We start from the raw sequence: 16,604 nt of genomic DNA on the forward strand, positions 1-16,604 counted from the left end.
GGCGCACCAATCATACTCATGCGCAATCTCAGCCCACCTAATTTGTGCAATGGGACAAGACTTCAGGTAAACGCCCTCCACAAACATGTGATAGAGGCAACTATCATGACTGGATGCGGTGAAGGAGAGTCAGTTCTTATCCCGCGGATACCACTAATCCCAACCAACTACCCGTTTGAGTTCAAGCGTCTGCAGTTTCCAGTCAGCCTCTGCTTTGCGATGACTATTAATAAATCCCAGGGCCAGACGTTGAGTATTGCTGGACTTGACCTCAGATCACCCTGCTTTTCCCACGGGCAACTGTACGTCGCATGTTCCCGAGTCAGCAGCAGCAAGTCCCTGTTTATATGTGCACCAGAAAATAAAACACGAAACATTGTTTATCAAGAGGTTCTTCAATGACTCTGTTCTTCCTTCGCTTCAGTACGTGTACTGGTGACAAATTAAATGAAATTGATCCCATAAACGAATAGACTCCTAATTATGGGAAGATCATCAGTGTTACTTAATTTTTCCAAGCACACTGTTGATTATCTGGAAGTAGAAATGGGGGCATGCCAACATAATGAAAACTGGCCAAATCGACACTGACTGGGAATAGGGAAGAAGACCTATGTTAAAATGGGAATTCTCCGAATTGACTGCGATTGGCCCTAGGTAAGGGGGTCTGCCCTTAAAATGAAAACTCTCGAGCTTGATTGACACTGGTGGTAGGCAAGGGGGAGTACTATTATAATTAAAACTCCTCAACTCGATTGTGAATTGCAGTAGGTAAGGGGCTTGCTATTATAAAAATCCTTCCCAATTCGACTATGACTGGAAATAGGAAAGGAGATCGGCCGTTATAATAGCAACTTCAAACTCGACTGTGACTAGCACTGGTAAACTCTACCAGCATTGATGATGAAAACTCCCCATTTTGAATGTGACTGGTAGTAGGCAAGGGGAACTGCTACTATAATTAAAACTCCTCAACTCGATTCTGACTCGCAGTAGGCAAGCGGGACTACCATTATAACCAAACCTCGCCAATTACACTATGACTGAATATAGGAAAGAGGGCTGTGGCTATCGATAGGCAAGTGGGCCGGCCATTATAATGAAACCTGCGCAAGTCCATTGTGACAGGCAATAAGAGAAAGTATGCCTGACATCATAACTAAAGGGTGTATTCTGCCCGAAGGCAGGTCCGAACCTCCGTAGAGGTGTGCCTGAGCCGGAGTTTACGTACGGTAGGGTGGCCAGTCCCTTTCCGCTCCTCCATTCCCTTAACCCCACCCAACAGCGCGTGGCAACCCATCCAAATCTTGACCACGTCCAGTGTTGCTTAACTTCGGAGATCTCACAGGATCCGGTGCTTCAACACGGCTACGGCCGTTGGCTGTCATCATAACCAAAGCTGCTCAAATCTACTGTCTGTAGCGGTAGGGAACCTTCCACCTCGACTGTGACTGGCAATAGGCAAGAGGATCTGCCACTGTAATGAAAATACCCCACGTCGGTTGTGACTGGCAGAAGGTAAGGGGGCCTGCCAATATAATTTTAACTCCTCAACTCAATGTTTTTCGCAGTAGACAAACTGGAATAATATTACAATGAAAACTGTCCAACTTCGTTGTGACTGCCAATACGCAAGGGGGCCTGGCAATATAATCAAAACACGATAACCGGAAATAGGAAAGAAGATCTGCCGTTATCATGGGAACCCCCAAATTGACTGGGTTTGGCAGTAGCAAGGGGACCTACTTTTATAACCCACACGCCCGAACACATTTTTGATTGGTAACAGGCAAGAAGGCTTGACATTGTCATGAAAAGTCGCCAACTTGATACTAACTGGCCATAGGCAAGCGGAAATGCCATTTCAATGAAAACTTCGCAAATCAACAGTGACTGGGGATAGCAAAGACGACCTATAATGATAATGGGAACCTTGAAATTCGATTGTGACCGCCTGCCCACCAGTGGGCCTGCCATTATATTGAAGAACCCTAAATACATTTCGCTAACAGTAGACAAATGGGCCTTCTTTTCTAACCGAAACTTTCCAACTCATCTGACTGGGAATAGCAAAAATGATCTACCGTAATAACGGAAACCCTCCACCTCGACTGTGACCGGCACTAAGTAAGCAACCGAGCTCGATAGCTGCAGTCGCTTAGGTGCGGCCAGTATCCAGTAATCGGGGGATAGTGGGTTCGAGCCTCACTGTCGGCAGCCCTGAAGATGGTTTTCCGTGGTTTCCCATTTTCACACCAGGCAAAAGCCGGGGCTGTACCTTAATTAAGGCCACGGCCGCTTCCTTTCACTTCCTAGGCCTTTCCTATCCCTTCATCGCCATAAGACATATCTGTGTCGGTGCGACCTAAAGCAAATAGCAAAAAAATAAGTAAGCAGAACTGTCATTATAATTAAAACTCCCAACTCGACTCTGACTTCTACTCGAACTCCCCAATTGGACTAATACTGTCGGTAGACAAGTCCGCTTGCCATTATAGTTAAAACTCCCCAACTGATTATCATTGGAAAAAGGAAACAAGATATCCCATTGTAATGGGAACTCTCCAACTCGACAGCGACTGGAAGTACACACGGTGGCCTGGCATTAAAACGGAAAAAGTCCATCACGTTTTTGATTGCTAACACCCAAGGCCACCTGCGATTTCATGATACTTCCCCAACTACACTATGACTGGAAATAGGGAAGGTATTTTCATTATAATGGCACGTTCCCTTTACTACTGTCAGTCGCAGTCGAATTCGAGTGCTATCATGATGCCGTGTCATAAGAGGCGACTACAAGCAACCTCAGGGGCTGTTAAGTAGGGAGTATGGGTTGGCGATCGCGGGGCCTTAGCTGAGTCCTGACATTGCTTCTGTTTCCTTGTGCTAGGCTTCTCACTTTCATCTATCCTTTTCGACCTCCCTTGGTCAACTTTCGTTCTATTTCAACTCGCACGGTATTACGTGTGGAGGCCTTTCATTTTCACGCCCTTTGTGGCGAGGGGGGGAGTGATATATACAAATAATCGAAAATAGTGTCGAATCCATAGATTTCGGGGTCGCTGACATGAATACTGACACTTCGGATTTTTTAAAGTTCAACTTCAGCCCCCTTTGCGGTGGGGGCGTACAAATATAACCTACTATGTGGAAAAAGTACTGTGGGAGCAAGACGCTCCTAGAACCCCTCGGTAGGGGGGTGAAATATAATATATATATTAATAAATTGAAGTCGCTTTGGAGACTCACCTAAGGGTCCGTGGTCGCGAGCCCACCCTGCCAAGTTACGGGCCTACTCACTGCCTTTACAGTAATTTACGGAGGAATCCGTATACAATGTAGAGTACCGTAGCGAAGCACGGGTACATTTGCTAGTCTGAATTGTTTTCTTTAGCACTGCACATAATTCAACACCGTTCAAAACATGAGCCGTGAACAACTACTTGTGTTTTCTGCAACACATGACAGTTCAGTACTCACCTACATCGCCTCTGGTAGCTCAGTTGGTAGAGCGGTGGACTGTAGAGGAGAAAGTCATCAGACATCCATAGGTCGCTGGTTCAAATCCGGCCCGGAGGAGATATTTTACAATCAATTACCTCTTTCGGGAACATTACTTTACAGTGTCGTTCACATATCATTAATAACACACCGGTAACGTTATTTCCGCTAAGTTACATTACGTGAAATGTGTTACTGGTAGTTAGATTACTACGCTTGAGGATCAAACGACTTTGAGATTGTGAACTAGAAAACTTATGTACGGGTACTGACTAGGTCTTGAGAATCCAGTTCATCTTCAGGTTGAGTACTTGCCATATAACAAATTACCACAGTATGAGGATCTGATTAACCTTCTAATCAAGAACTACTCAGTACGAACTCTAAATACGGCAGGCAAAGGAACCGCATCGCAAGTGGTCGAGAACTGTCGAGAGACTTGCCAATTGCCCACGTCCCGCGATGTTGTTTAGTAATAAGGTTGCACAGTGGATGCATGCTTCTAAACTGGAACTATTTTCCCTACGCTATTAGCTATTCTTGTCTTCTCGGCACAATACGACCTTTCTTCCGCTCGCCATTTCATGCAATTCAAGGCCATGCGAACTTTCCCCGAGCTAGTCAGGATCAATGATCCATTTGGTTTCAAACAAAATGATAGCAGTTAAAAGAAATAAAATGTGGCCTAATGACTCCTCAGTATGGCGAATGCCGGTACAGTGTCTTATATTGTCCAAGACCGCACGCACCCTTCTCACATTCACCGCGCCACATCTCGTCGCCTGACGGACGTAGACAGGTCGTTGCCCCCTAGGAGGGTGAAAACGTGAAATCACATTCGGAGCAGTAGTAATCGGCCGGTTGCGCACGCGCGGTTTGCTGTACAGTACAGGCCTGTAGCTGTGTTGAGTTGATAGCTGCTGTCCATGTCCATGTCGAATAGATTTTCTACGCGCAGCCTAATCTTGCTTCAAAAATCTATTCCGGTACCGGGAATCGAACCCGAGCCTCCTGGGTGAAAGCCAGGTATCCTAGCCACTAGACCATACCGGAGACGACGGCTATGTTTTGAGACAGTCACGAGACTTGTTCAATACACCAACTGGTCTGCAGTTTTAAATGGTCGCCTATTAGAAGCAAGCAAAACAGATCTCTTGTGGTCATTCGCACGTTTGAGAAGAGAAAAAATAACTTTAGCCCTTAACTCCCGCCACTCAGCGTTTGACTTGTTTCTAAATTTGCGCTGTGTCCGGTATGGTCTAGTGGCTAGGATACCTGGCTCTCACCCAGGAGGCTCGGGTTCGATTCCCGGTACCGGAAATTTTATTTTATCCATTCTTTGTTTATTTTAACACTTTTTCGGAGCAGAACAATTACTGTAACTTAGAACTCACGATGAGACCGTACTGAAAGTGAACTCTGAATATGTAATGTCAAATGTAGTGATTACATGGAACAGTCACGTGGTGAAAGGGGAAACTAGACTTGGATCTCCTTCGATTAGGTTCTCTTTCTTTTTCCAGTACGGTAGCTTCATTCATGGAAGAGCCGCAATGTGTCCTTGTTCTCTTATGATCAGTGTTTCTAAGGGGTTTTGCTCCTTGAGAAACGAGTAAGTACACAATGAACCTAATTTCAACAACTCAGTGGATCAGTGGAAGAGATCCCATGATCGTGGCTTCAACCCCAGCAACGGTATTCCTGTGTTTGTTAGATAGGTTTCCATTCGGCACTATATGTCGTACGAAAGATCCCCCAGCCACACATCGCGTTCCTCTGCCATCTGTTATTGCACAACGGAACGTCGAAACTGACATGACAGCAGACGAAAATACCTGAATGCGGTCACAGTTATGATTATGATGATTGCTACCGCATTTCTCTGAGTATCGGCTAACAATCTGAAAAGAGCTCAACTGTCATTTTTCTCACATTTGAAGTCTTCTTTATTTGATTCTCCAATTCCCTGAGGATTTCAAAAATACCTCCCCGGCGGGGAATCGAACCCCGGTCTCCCGCGTGACAGGCGGGGATACTGACCACTATACTACCGAGGATACAAAATTCTTCATCTCGTCTCATTTCTTTCCTTTATTCAGTTACAAGAGATGCGTATTAGTGCACCAACAACCACAATTCCTTTATCTCAATATGTTAAAAATTCCTCCCCGGCGGGGAATCGAACCCCGGTCTCCCGCGTGACAGGCGGGGATACTGACCACTATACTACCGAGGACATCTGATCGTCGTAAATCTGAATTGTTTTCTTTAGCACTGCACATAATTCAACACCGTTCAAAACATGAGCCGTGAACAACTACTTGTGTTTTCTGCAACACATGACAGTTCAGTACTCACCTACATCGCCTCTGGTAGCTCAGTTGGTAGAGCGGTGGACTGTAGAGGAGAAAGTCATCAGACATCCATAGGTCGCTGGTTCAAATCCGGCCCGGAGGAGATATTTTACAATCAATTACCTCTTTCGGGAACATTACTTTACAGTGTCGTTCACATATCATTAATAACACACCGGTAACGTTATTTCCGCTAAGTTACATTACGTGAAATGTGTTACTGGTAGTTAGATTACTACGCTTGAGGATCAAACGACTTTGAGATTGTGAACTAGAAAACTTATGTACGGGTACTGACTAGGTCTTGAGAATCCAGTTCATCTTCAGGTTGAGTACTTGCCATATAACAAATTACCACAGTATGAGGATCTGATTAACCTTCTAATCAAGAACTACTCAGTACGAACTCTAAATACGGCAGGCAAAGGAACCGCATCGCAAGTGGTCGAGAACTGTCGAGAGACTTGCCAATTGCCCACGTCCCGCGATGTTGTTTAGTAATAAGGTTGCACAGTGGATGCATGCTTCTAAACTGGAACTATTTTCCCTACGCTATTAGCTATTCTTGTCTTCTCGGCACAATACGACCTTTCTTCCGCTCGCCATTTCATGCAATTCAAGGCCATGCGAACTTTCCCCGAGCTAGTCAGGATCAATGATCCATTTGGTTTCAAACAAAATGATAGCAGTTAAAAGAAATAAAATGTGGCCTAATGACTCCTCAGTATGGCGAATGCCGGTACAGTGTCTTATATTGTCCAAGACCGCACGCACCCTTCTCACATTCACCGCGCCACATCTCGTCGCCTGACGGACGTAGACAGGTCGTTGCCCCCTAGGAGGGTGAAAACGTGAAATCACATTCGGAGCAGTAGTAATCGGCCGGTTGCGCACGCGCGGTTTGCTGTACAGTACAGGCCTGTAGCTGTGTTGAGTTGATAGCTGCTGTCCATGTCCATGTCGAATAGATTTTCTACGCGCAGCCTAATCTTGCTTCAAAAATCTATTCCGGTACCGGGAATCGAACCCGAGCCTCCTGGGTGAAAGCCAGGTATCCTAGCCACTAGACCATACCGGAGACGACGGCTATGTTTTGAGACAGTCACGAGACTTGTTCAATACACCAACTGGTCTGCAGTTTTAAATGGTCGCCTATTAGAAGCAAGCAAAACAGATCTCTTGTGGTCATTCGCACGTTTGAGAAGAGAAAAAATAACTTTAGCCCTTAACTCCCGCCACTCAGCGTTTGACTTGTTTCTAAATTTGCGCTGTGTCCGGTATGGTCTAGTGGCTAGGATACCTGGCTCTCACCCAGGAGGCTCGGGTTCGATTCCCGGTACCGGAAATTTTATTTTATCCATTCTTTGTTTATTTTAACACTTTTTCGGAGCAGAACAATTACTGTAACTTAGAACTCACGATGAGACCGTACTGAAAGTGAACTCTGAATATGTAATGTCAAATGTAGTGATTACATGGAACAGTCACGTGGTGAAAGGGGAAACTAGACTTGGATCTCCTTCGATTAGGTTCTCTTTCTTTTTCCAGTACGGTAGCTTCATTCATGGAAGAGCCGCAATGTGTCCTTGTTCTCTTATGATCAGTGTTTCTAAGGGGTTTTGCTCCTTGAGAAACGAGTAAGTACACAATGAACCTAATTTCAACAACTCAGTGGATCAGTGGAAGAGATCCCATGATCGTGGCTTCAACCCCAGCAACGGTATTCCTGTGTTTGTTAGATAGGTTTCCATTCGGCACTATATGTCGTACGAAAGATCCCCCAGCCACACATCGCGTTCCTCTGCCATCTGTTATTGCACAACGGAACGTCGAAACTGACATGACAGCAGACGAAAATACCTGAATGCGGTCACAGTTATGATTATGATGATTGCTACCGCATTTCTCTGAGTATCGGCTAACAATCTGAAAAGAGCTCAACTGTCATTTTTCTCACATTTGAAGTCTTCTTTATTTGATTCTCCAATTCCCTGAGGATTTCAAAAATACCTCCCCGGCGGGGAATCGAACCCCGGTCTCCCGCGTGACAGGCGGGGATACTGACCACTATACTACCGAGGATACAAAATTCTTCATCTCGTCTCATTTCTTTCCTTTATTCAGTTACAAGAGATGCGTATTAGTGCACCAACAACCACAATTCCTTTATCTCAATATGTTAAAAATTCCTCCCCGGCGGGGAATCGAACCCCGGTCTCCCGCGTGACAGGCGGGGATACTGACCACTATACTACCGAGGACATCTGATCGTCGTAAATCTGAATTGTTTTCTTTAGCACTGCACATAATTCAACACCGTTCAAAACATGAGCCGTGAACAACTACTTGTGTTTTCTGCAACACATGACAGTTCAGTACTCACCTACATCGCCTCTGGTAGCTCAGTTGGTTGAGCGGTGGACTGTAGAGGAGAAAGTCATCAGACATCCATAGGTCGCTGGTTCAAATCCGGCCCGGAGGAGATATTTTACAATCAATTACCTCTTTCGGGAACATTACTTTACAGTGTCGTTCACATATCATTAATAACACACCGGTAACGTTATTTCCGCTAAGTTACATTACGTGAAATGTGTTACTGGTAGTTAGATTACTACGCTTGAGGATCAAACGACTTTGAGATTGTGAACTAGAAAACTTATGTACGGGTACTGACTAGGTCTTGAGAATCCAGTTCATCTTCAGGTTGAGTACTTGCCATATAACAAATTACCACAGTATGAGGATCTGATTAACCTTCTAATCAAGAACTACTCAGTACGAACTCTAAATACGGCAGGCAAAGGAACCGCATCGCAAGTGGTCGAGAACTGTCGAGAGACTTGCCAATTGCCCACGTCCCGCGATGTTGTTTAGTAATAAGGTTGCACAGTGGATGCATGCTTCTAAACTGGAACTATTTTCCCTACGCTATTAGCTATTCTTGTCTTCTCGGCACAATACGACCTTTCTTCCGCTCGCCATTTCATGCAATTCAAGGCCATGCGAACTTTCCCCGAGCTAGTCAGGATCAATGATCCATTTGGTTTCAAACAAAATGATAGCAGTTAAAAGAAATAAAATGTGGCCTAATGACTCCTCAGTATGGCGAATGCCGGTACAGTGTCTTATATTGTCCAAGACCGCACGCAACCTTCTCACATTCACCGCGCCACATCTCGTCGCCTGACGGACGTAGACAGGTCGTTGCCCCCTAGGAGGGTGAAAACGTGAAATCACATTCGGAGCAGTAGTAATCGGCCGGTTGCGCACGCGCGGTTTGCTGTACAGTACAGGCCTGTAGCTGTGTTGAGTTGATAGCTGCTGTCCATGTCCATGTCGAATAGATTTTCTACGCGCAGCCTAATCTTGCTTCAAAAATCTATTCCGGTACCGGGAATCGAACCCGAGCCTCCTGGGTGAAAGCCAGGTATCCTAGCCACTAGACCATACCGGAGACGACGGCTATGTTTTGAGACAGTCACGAGACTTGTTCAATACACCAACTGGTCTGCAGTTTTAAATGGTCGCCTATTAGAAGCAAGCAAAACAGATCTCTTGTGGTCATTCGCACGTTTGAGAAGAGAAAAAATAACTTTAGCCCTTAACTCCCGCCACTCAGCGTTTGACTTGTTTCTAAATTTGCGCTGTGTCCGGTATGGTCTAGTGGCTAGGATACCTGGCTCTCACCAGTGGCGGCTCGTGAAAAAATCGTCCTACGTGCTACAAAAAACAAGCTAAATACGCTGTTTTAAATCTGCATATTGCCATGATGAACAACGCATACTTCAAACTTGGTAATAATACTACTACTAATAATAATCATAATAGAAATAGTAATAATAATAATAATAATAATAATAATAATAATAATAATAATAATAATAATAATAATAATAATAATAATAATAATAATAATACAACTTTTCTCGCAATTTATTACTCAGAACAAACAAAAACAACATTAATTTGGAAGCAGATGAATTCTTCGACAACTGTCTACGAGATAAATAATTCATTGAAGAAATATTGTTTTTACTAACCTAATGGCGCAACTTACATCAGTGCAAATAGAATCGTGGGAATATAGATCCCGACTAAGAACACTAATTTAATTTCACTTTATATACACTGCAGTGGATAAATAATTTGATAAATCTTCGTATAAACTTTAGCACTAACACAATGAGAGGAAAAACACGCACCAGTAATATAACCGCCAGATTAAAAACTGCACAAAGCAACTGAAAGAGCTGCCAACTGATTCATTGAGACCTCCCCTATTAGGTTACCAGAGTAAATGTCCGGCTCCATGGCTAAATGGTTAGCGCGCTGGCCTTTTTGGTCACAGGGATCCCGGGTTCGATTCCCGGCAGGGTCTGGAATTTTAACCATCATTGGGTGTACGTGTTGTCGTCATCATCATTTCATCCTCATCACGACTCGCAGGTCGCCTACGGGTGTCAAATCAAAAGATCTGCATCTGGCGAGTCGAACATGTCCTCGGATACTTCCGGCACTAAAAGCCATACGCTATTTCATTTCACCAGAGTAAATTACATTGTAATGCGGGATAACATTTAGGGTCAGTCAAAGATTCTTTGACTCACCTACGAATTCCTTATTTTTGACACAAAAGGAAGATGGATATTTTAATAAGCATGTGTGAGATAGATTGCCTCAACTTACGCTTTACTTTCGAACCCAGACGATGCTACTCTCTAGTGGCAGATTCGCTTACCACGTTCAACATAAGCACGGCCGACTGGATCCCTCGCTGTGCTCCGGGTAGCAGGAGACATCGAGCACTTCTACCCCCTTGCGGGAGAGGAAGTAACTATAGACGGGATCAGTGAAAGTTGATCCCGGTTTATGGTATACTCCGCCGGCTAGGGGGAGTGTTGCAAGCTTGGCTGCGCCTGCGTGTTGCTTCCTTCAGGCTACAGGCAAGGGCTCACTTCACATGAGCACGAGCCTTGTTCCCCGGGAGAACGGCGCTAGGTGTTCGACAGATCTCGTCCTGATTTTCACAAAACACAAATTCATATCGTACTCAAAACAACGAAAAGGCACCAGGATAATTGTACTGTACATAAATAATATTCCTTACAGTTCCAAGCTACGTGCTGGAGCCCGGTAGCACGTACTGACCGGCCGCCACTGGCTCTCACCCAGGAGGCTCGGGTTCGATTCCCGGTACCGGAAATTTTATTTTATCCATTCTTTGTTTATTTTAACACTTTTTCGGAGCAGAACAATTACTGTAACTTAGAACTCACGATGAGACCGTACTGAAAGTGAACTCTGAATATGTAATGTCAAATGTAGTGATTACATGGAACAGTCACGTGGTGAAAGGGAAAACTAGACTTGGATCTCCTTCGATTAGGTTCTCTTTCTTTTTCCAGTACGGTAGCTTCATTCATGGAAGAGCCGCAATGTGTCCTTGTTCTCTTATGATCAGTGTTTCTAAGGGGTTTTGCTCCTTGAGAAACGAGTAAGTACACAATGAACCTAATTTCAACAACTCAGTGGATCAGTGGAAGAGATCCCATGATCGTGGCTTCAACCCCAGCAACGGTATTCCTGTGTTTGTTAGATAGGTTTCCATTCGGCACTATATGTCGTACGAAAGATCCCCCAGCCACACATCGCGTTCCTCTGCCATCTGTTATTGCACAACGGAACGTCGAAACTGACATGACAGCAGACGAAAATACCTGAATGCGGTCACAGTTATGATTATGATGATTGCTACCGCATTTCTCTGAGTATCGGCTAACAATCTGAAAAGAGCTCAACTGTCATTTTTCTCACATTTGAAGTCTTCTTTATTTGATTCTCCAATTCCCTGAGGATTTCAAAAATACCTCCCCGGCGGGGAATCGAACCCCGGTCTCCCGCGTGACAGGCGGGGATACTGACCACTATACTACCGAGGATACAAAATTCTTCATCTCGTCTCATTTCTTTCCTTTATTCAGTTACAAGAGATGCGTATTAGTGCACCAACAACCACAATTCCTTTATCTCAATATGTTAAAAATTCCTCCCCGGCGGGGAATCGAACCCCGGTCTCCCGCGTGACAGGCGGGGATACTGACCACTATACTACCGAGGACATCTGATCGTCGTAAATCTGAATTGTTTTCTTTAGCACTGCACATAATTCAACACCGTTCAAAACATGAGCCGTGAACAACTACTTGTGTTTTCTGCAACACATGACAGTTCAGTACTCACCTACATCGCCTCTGGTAGCTCAGTTGGTAGAGCGGTGGACTGTAGAGGAGAAAGTCATCAGACATCCATAGGTCGCTGGTTCAAATCCGGCCCGGAGGAGATATTTTACAATCAATTACCTCTTTCGGGAACATTACTTTACAGTGTCGTTCACATATCATTAATAACACACCGGTAACGTTATTTCCGCTAAGTTACATTACGTGAAATGTGTTACTGGTAGTTAGATTACTACGCTTGAGGATCAAACGACTTTGAGATTGTGAACTAGAAAACTTATGTACGGGTACTGACTAGGTCTTGAGAATCCAGTTCATCTTCAGGTTGAGTACTTGCCATATAACAAATTACCACAGTATGAGGATCTGATTAACCTTCTAATCAAGAACTACTCAGTACGAACTCTAAATACGGCAGGCAAAGGAACCGCATCGCAAGTGGTCGAGAACTGTCGAGAGACTTGCCAATTGCCCACGTCCCGCGATGTTGTTTAGTAATAAGGTTGCACAGTGGATGCATGCTTCTAAACTGGAACTATTTTCCCTACGCTATTAGCTATTCTTGTCTTCTCGGCACAATACGACCTTTCTTCCGCTCGCCATTTCATGCAATTCAAGGCCATGCGAACTTTCCCCGAGCTAGTCAGGATCAATGATCCATTTGGTTTCAAACAAAATGATAGCAGTTAAAAGAAATAAAATGTGGCCTAATGACTCCTCAGTATGGCGAATGCCGGTACAGTGTCTTATATTGTCCAAGACCGCACGCACCCTTCTCACATTCACCGCGCCACATCTCGTCGCCTGACGGACGTAGACAGGTCGTTGCCCCCTAGGAGGGTGAAAACGTGAAATCACATTCGGAGCAGTAGTAATCGGCCGGTTGCGCACGCGCGGTTTGCTGTACAGTACAGGCCTGTAGCTGTGTTGAGTTGATAGCTGCTGTCCATGTCCATGTCGAATAGATTTTCTACGCGCAGCCTAATCTTGCTTCAAAAATCTATTCCGGTACCGGGAATCGAACCCGAGCCTCCTGGGTGAAAGCCAGGTATCCTAGCCACTAGACCATACCGGAGACGACGGCTATGTTTTGAGACAGTCACGAGACTTGTTCAATACACCAACTGGTCTGCAGTTTTAAATGGTCGCCTATTAGAAGCAAGCAAAACAGATCTCTTGTGGTCATTCGCACGTTTGAGAAGAGAAAAAATAACTTTAGCCCTTAACTCCCGCCACTCAGCGTTTGACTTGTTTCTAAATTTGCGCTGTGTCCGGTATGGTCTAGTGGCTAGGATACCTGGCTCTCACCCAGGAGGCTCGGGTTCGATTCCCGGTACCGGAAATTTTATTTTATCCATTCTTTGTTTATTTTAACACTTTTTCGGAGCAGAACAATTACTGTAACTTAGAACTCACGATGAGACCGTACTGAAAGTGAACTCTGAATATGTAATGTCAAATGTAGTGATTACATGGAACAGTCACGTGGTGAAAGGGGAAACTAGACTTGGATCTCCTTCGATTAGGTTCTCTTTCTTTTTCCAGTACGGTAGCTTCATTCATGGAAGAGCCGCAATGTGTCCTTGTTCTCTTATGATCAGTGTTTCTAAGGGGTTTTGCTCCTTGAGAAACGAGTAAGTACACAATGAACCTAATTTCAACAACTCAGTGGATCAGTGGAAGAGATCCCATGATCGTGGCTTCAACCCCAGCAACGGTATTCCTGTGTTTGTTAGATAGGTTTCCATTCGGCACTATATGTCGTACGAAAGATCCCCCAGCCACACATCGCGTTCCTCTGCCATCTGTTATTGCACAACGGAACGTCGAAACTGACATGACAGCAGACGAAAATACCTGAATGCGGTCACAGTTATGATTATGATGATTGCTACCGCATTTCTCTGAGTATCGGCTAACAATCTGAAAAGAGCTCAACTGTCATTTTTCTCACATTTGAAGTCTTCTTTATTTGATTCTCCAATTCCCTGAGGATTTCAAAAATACCTCCCCGGCGGGGAATCGAACCCCGGTCTCCCGCGTGACAGGCGGGGATACTGACCACTATACTACCGAGGATACAAAATTCTTCATCTCGTCTCATTTCTTTCCTTTATTCAGTTACAAGAGATGCGTATTAGTGCACCAACAACCACAATTCCTTTATCTCAATATGTTAAAAATTCCTCCCCGGCGGGGAATCGAACCCCGGTCTCCCGCGTGACAGGCGGGGATACTGACCACTATACTACCGAGGACATCTGATCGTCGTAAATCTGAATTGTTTTCTTTAGCACTGCACATAATTCAACACCGTTCAAAACATGAGCCGTGAACAACTACTTGTGTTTTCTGCAACACATGACAGTTCAGTACTCACCTACATCGCCTCTGGTAGCTCAGTTGGTAGAGCGGTGGACTGTAGAGGAGAAAGTCATCAGACATCCATAGGTCGCTGGTTCAAATCCGGCCCGGAGGAGATATTTTACAATCAATTACCTCTTTCGGGAACATTACTTTACAGTGTCGTTCACATATCATTAATAACACACCGGTAACGTTATTTCCGCTAAGTTACATTACGTGAAATGTGTTACTGGTAGTTAGATTACTACGCTTGAGGATCAAACGACTTTGAGATTGTGAACTAGAAAACTTATGTACGGGTACTGACTAGGTCTTGAGAATCCAGTTCATCTTCAGGTTGAGTACTTGCCATATAACAAATTACCACAGTATGAGGATCTGATTAACCTTCTAATCAAGAACTACTCAGTACGAACTCTAAATACGGCAGGCAAAGGAACCGCATCGCAAGTGGTCGAGAACTGTCGAGAGACTTGCCAATTGCCCACGTCCCGCGATGTTGTTTAGTAATAAGGTTGCACAGTGGATGCATGCTTCTAAACTGGAACTATTTTCCCTACGCTATTAGCTATTCTTGTCTTCTCGGCACAATACGACCTTTCTTCCGCTCGCCATTTCATGCAATTCAAGGCCATGCGAACTTTCCCCGAGCTAGTCAGGATCAATGATCCATTTGGTTTCAAACAAAATGATAGCAGTTAAAAGAAATAAAATGTGGCCTAATGACTCCTCAGTATGGCGAATGCCGGTACAGTGTCTTATATTGTCCAAGACCGCACGCACCCTTCTCACATTCACCGCGCCACATCTCGTCGCCTGACGGACGTAGACAGGTCGTTGCCCCCTAGGAGGGTGAAAACGTGAAATCACATTCGGAGCAGTAGTAATCGGCCGGTTGCGCACGCGCGGTTTGCTGTACAGTACAGGCCTGTAGCTGTGTTGAGTTGATAGCTGCTGTCCATGTCCATGTCGAATAGATTTTCTACGCGCAGCCTAATCTTGCTTCAAAAATCTATTCCGGTACCGGGAATCGAACCCGAGCCTCCTGGGTGAAAGCCAGGTATCCTAGCCACTAGACCATACCGGAGACGACGGCTATGTTTTGAGACAGTCACGAGACTTGTTCAATACACCAACTGGTCTGCAGTTTTAAATGGTCGCCTATTAGAAGCAAGCAAAACAGATCTCTTGTGGTCATTCGCACGTTTGAGAAGAGAAAAAATAACTTTAGCCCTTAACTCCCGCCACTCAGCGTTTGACTTGTTTCTAAATTTGCGCTGTGTCCGGTATGGTCTAGTGGCTAGGATACCTGGCTCTCACCCAGGAGGCTCGGGTTCGATTCCCGGTACCGGAAATTTTATTTTATCCATTCTTTGTTTATTTTAACACTTTTTCGGAGCAGAACAATTACTGTAACTTAGAACTCACGATGAGACCGTACTGAAAGTGAACTCTGAATATGTAATGTCAAATGTAGTGATTACATGGAACAGTCACGTGGTGAAAGGGGAAACTAGACTTGGATCTCCTTCGATTAGGTTCTCTTTCTTTTTCCAGTACGGTAGCTTCATTCATGGAAGAGCCGCAATGTGTCCTTGTTCTCTTATGATCAGTGTTTCTAAGGGGTTTTGCTCCTTGAGAAACGAGTAAGTACACAATGAACCTAATTTCAACAACTCAGTGGATCAGTGGAAGAGATCCCATGATCGTGGCTTCAACCCCAGCAACGGTATTCCTGTGTTTGTTAGATAGGTTTCCATTCGGCACTATATGTCGTACGAAAGATCCCCCAGCCACACATCGCGTTCCTCTGCCATCTGTTATTGCACAACGGAACGTCGAAACTGACATGACAGCAGACGAAAATACCTGAATGCGGTCACAGTTATGATTATGATGATTGCTACCGCATTTCTCTGAGTATCGGCTAACAATCTGAAAAGAGCTCAACTGTCATTTTTCTCACATTTGAAGTCTTCTTTATTTGATTCTCCAATTCCCTGAGGATTTCAAAAATACCTCCCCGGCGGGGAATCGAACCCCGGTCTCCCGCGTGACAGGCGGGGATACTGACCACTATACTACCGAGGATACAAAATTCTTCATCTCGTCTCATTTCTTTCCTTTATTCAGTTAC

The 16,604-nt window shown here is 44.7% G+C and overlaps 23 non-coding genes across 23 annotated transcripts; 9 read left to right on the forward strand and 14 right to left on the reverse strand.

The window, feature by feature from the left end:
• The first annotated feature begins 3,491 nt into the window (after positions 1-3,491).
• On the forward strand, positions 3,492-3,582 carry TRNAY-GUA (transfer RNA tyrosine (anticodon GUA)). The gene is given in 2 exon segments: positions 3,492-3,528; positions 3,547-3,582. It is a non-coding gene; the product is annotated as a tRNA-Tyr (tRNA).
• Positions 3,583-4,485: 903 nt separating this feature from the next.
• Positions 4,486-4,557, reverse strand: TRNAE-UUC (transfer RNA glutamic acid (anticodon UUC)). Its single transcript has one exon. It is a non-coding gene; the product is annotated as a tRNA-Glu (tRNA).
• A 195-nt stretch (positions 4,558-4,752) lies between these two features.
• Positions 4,753-4,824, forward strand: TRNAE-CUC (transfer RNA glutamic acid (anticodon CUC)). Its single transcript has one exon. It is a non-coding gene; the product is annotated as a tRNA-Glu (tRNA).
• A 665-nt stretch (positions 4,825-5,489) lies between these two features.
• Positions 5,490-5,561, reverse strand: TRNAD-GUC (transfer RNA aspartic acid (anticodon GUC)). The gene has a single exon. It is a non-coding gene; the product is annotated as a tRNA-Asp (tRNA).
• Positions 5,562-5,668: 107 nt separating this feature from the next.
• On the reverse strand, positions 5,669-5,740 carry TRNAD-GUC (transfer RNA aspartic acid (anticodon GUC)). Its single transcript has one exon. It is a non-coding gene; the product is annotated as a tRNA-Asp (tRNA).
• A 130-nt stretch (positions 5,741-5,870) lies between these two features.
• TRNAY-GUA (transfer RNA tyrosine (anticodon GUA)) lies at positions 5,871-5,961 on the forward strand. Its single transcript is given in 2 exon segments — positions 5,871-5,907; positions 5,926-5,961. It is a non-coding gene; the product is annotated as a tRNA-Tyr (tRNA).
• Positions 5,962-6,864: 903 nt separating this feature from the next.
• On the reverse strand, positions 6,865-6,936 carry TRNAE-UUC (transfer RNA glutamic acid (anticodon UUC)). Its single transcript has one exon. It is a non-coding gene; the product is annotated as a tRNA-Glu (tRNA).
• A 195-nt stretch (positions 6,937-7,131) lies between these two features.
• Positions 7,132-7,203, forward strand: TRNAE-CUC (transfer RNA glutamic acid (anticodon CUC)). The gene has a single exon. It is a non-coding gene; the product is annotated as a tRNA-Glu (tRNA).
• A 665-nt stretch (positions 7,204-7,868) lies between these two features.
• On the reverse strand, positions 7,869-7,940 carry TRNAD-GUC (transfer RNA aspartic acid (anticodon GUC)). Its single transcript has one exon. It is a non-coding gene; the product is annotated as a tRNA-Asp (tRNA).
• A 107-nt stretch (positions 7,941-8,047) lies between these two features.
• Positions 8,048-8,119, reverse strand: TRNAD-GUC (transfer RNA aspartic acid (anticodon GUC)). Its single transcript has one exon. It is a non-coding gene; the product is annotated as a tRNA-Asp (tRNA).
• Positions 8,120-8,249: 130 nt separating this feature from the next.
• On the forward strand, positions 8,250-8,340 carry TRNAY-GUA (transfer RNA tyrosine (anticodon GUA)). The gene is given in 2 exon segments: positions 8,250-8,286; positions 8,305-8,340. It is a non-coding gene; the product is annotated as a tRNA-Tyr (tRNA).
• A 903-nt stretch (positions 8,341-9,243) lies between these two features.
• On the reverse strand, positions 9,244-9,315 carry TRNAE-UUC (transfer RNA glutamic acid (anticodon UUC)). Its single transcript has one exon. It is a non-coding gene; the product is annotated as a tRNA-Glu (tRNA).
• A 2,413-nt stretch (positions 9,316-11,728) lies between these two features.
• Positions 11,729-11,800, reverse strand: TRNAD-GUC (transfer RNA aspartic acid (anticodon GUC)). The gene has a single exon. It is a non-coding gene; the product is annotated as a tRNA-Asp (tRNA).
• Positions 11,801-11,907: 107 nt separating this feature from the next.
• Positions 11,908-11,979, reverse strand: TRNAD-GUC (transfer RNA aspartic acid (anticodon GUC)). The gene has a single exon. It is a non-coding gene; the product is annotated as a tRNA-Asp (tRNA).
• A 130-nt stretch (positions 11,980-12,109) lies between these two features.
• On the forward strand, positions 12,110-12,200 carry TRNAY-GUA (transfer RNA tyrosine (anticodon GUA)). The gene is given in 2 exon segments: positions 12,110-12,146; positions 12,165-12,200. It is a non-coding gene; the product is annotated as a tRNA-Tyr (tRNA).
• A 903-nt stretch (positions 12,201-13,103) lies between these two features.
• On the reverse strand, positions 13,104-13,175 carry TRNAE-UUC (transfer RNA glutamic acid (anticodon UUC)). The gene has a single exon. It is a non-coding gene; the product is annotated as a tRNA-Glu (tRNA).
• A 195-nt stretch (positions 13,176-13,370) lies between these two features.
• On the forward strand, positions 13,371-13,442 carry TRNAE-CUC (transfer RNA glutamic acid (anticodon CUC)). The gene has a single exon. It is a non-coding gene; the product is annotated as a tRNA-Glu (tRNA).
• Positions 13,443-14,107: 665 nt separating this feature from the next.
• Positions 14,108-14,179, reverse strand: TRNAD-GUC (transfer RNA aspartic acid (anticodon GUC)). Its single transcript has one exon. It is a non-coding gene; the product is annotated as a tRNA-Asp (tRNA).
• A 107-nt stretch (positions 14,180-14,286) lies between these two features.
• Positions 14,287-14,358, reverse strand: TRNAD-GUC (transfer RNA aspartic acid (anticodon GUC)). Its single transcript has one exon. It is a non-coding gene; the product is annotated as a tRNA-Asp (tRNA).
• A 130-nt stretch (positions 14,359-14,488) lies between these two features.
• On the forward strand, positions 14,489-14,579 carry TRNAY-GUA (transfer RNA tyrosine (anticodon GUA)). Its single transcript is given in 2 exon segments — positions 14,489-14,525; positions 14,544-14,579. It is a non-coding gene; the product is annotated as a tRNA-Tyr (tRNA).
• A 903-nt stretch (positions 14,580-15,482) lies between these two features.
• Positions 15,483-15,554, reverse strand: TRNAE-UUC (transfer RNA glutamic acid (anticodon UUC)). The gene has a single exon. It is a non-coding gene; the product is annotated as a tRNA-Glu (tRNA).
• Positions 15,555-15,749: 195 nt separating this feature from the next.
• TRNAE-CUC (transfer RNA glutamic acid (anticodon CUC)) lies at positions 15,750-15,821 on the forward strand. Its single transcript has one exon. It is a non-coding gene; the product is annotated as a tRNA-Glu (tRNA).
• Positions 15,822-16,486: 665 nt separating this feature from the next.
• Positions 16,487-16,558, reverse strand: TRNAD-GUC (transfer RNA aspartic acid (anticodon GUC)). Its single transcript has one exon. It is a non-coding gene; the product is annotated as a tRNA-Asp (tRNA).
• Positions 16,559-16,604: the final 46 nt, after the last annotated feature.

This window comes from Anabrus simplex, chromosome 8, assembly GCF_040414725.1.
Source record: "Anabrus simplex isolate iqAnaSimp1 chromosome 8, ASM4041472v1, whole genome shotgun sequence".
Lineage (NCBI taxonomy): Eukaryota > Metazoa > Arthropoda > Insecta > Orthoptera > Tettigoniidae > Anabrus > Anabrus simplex.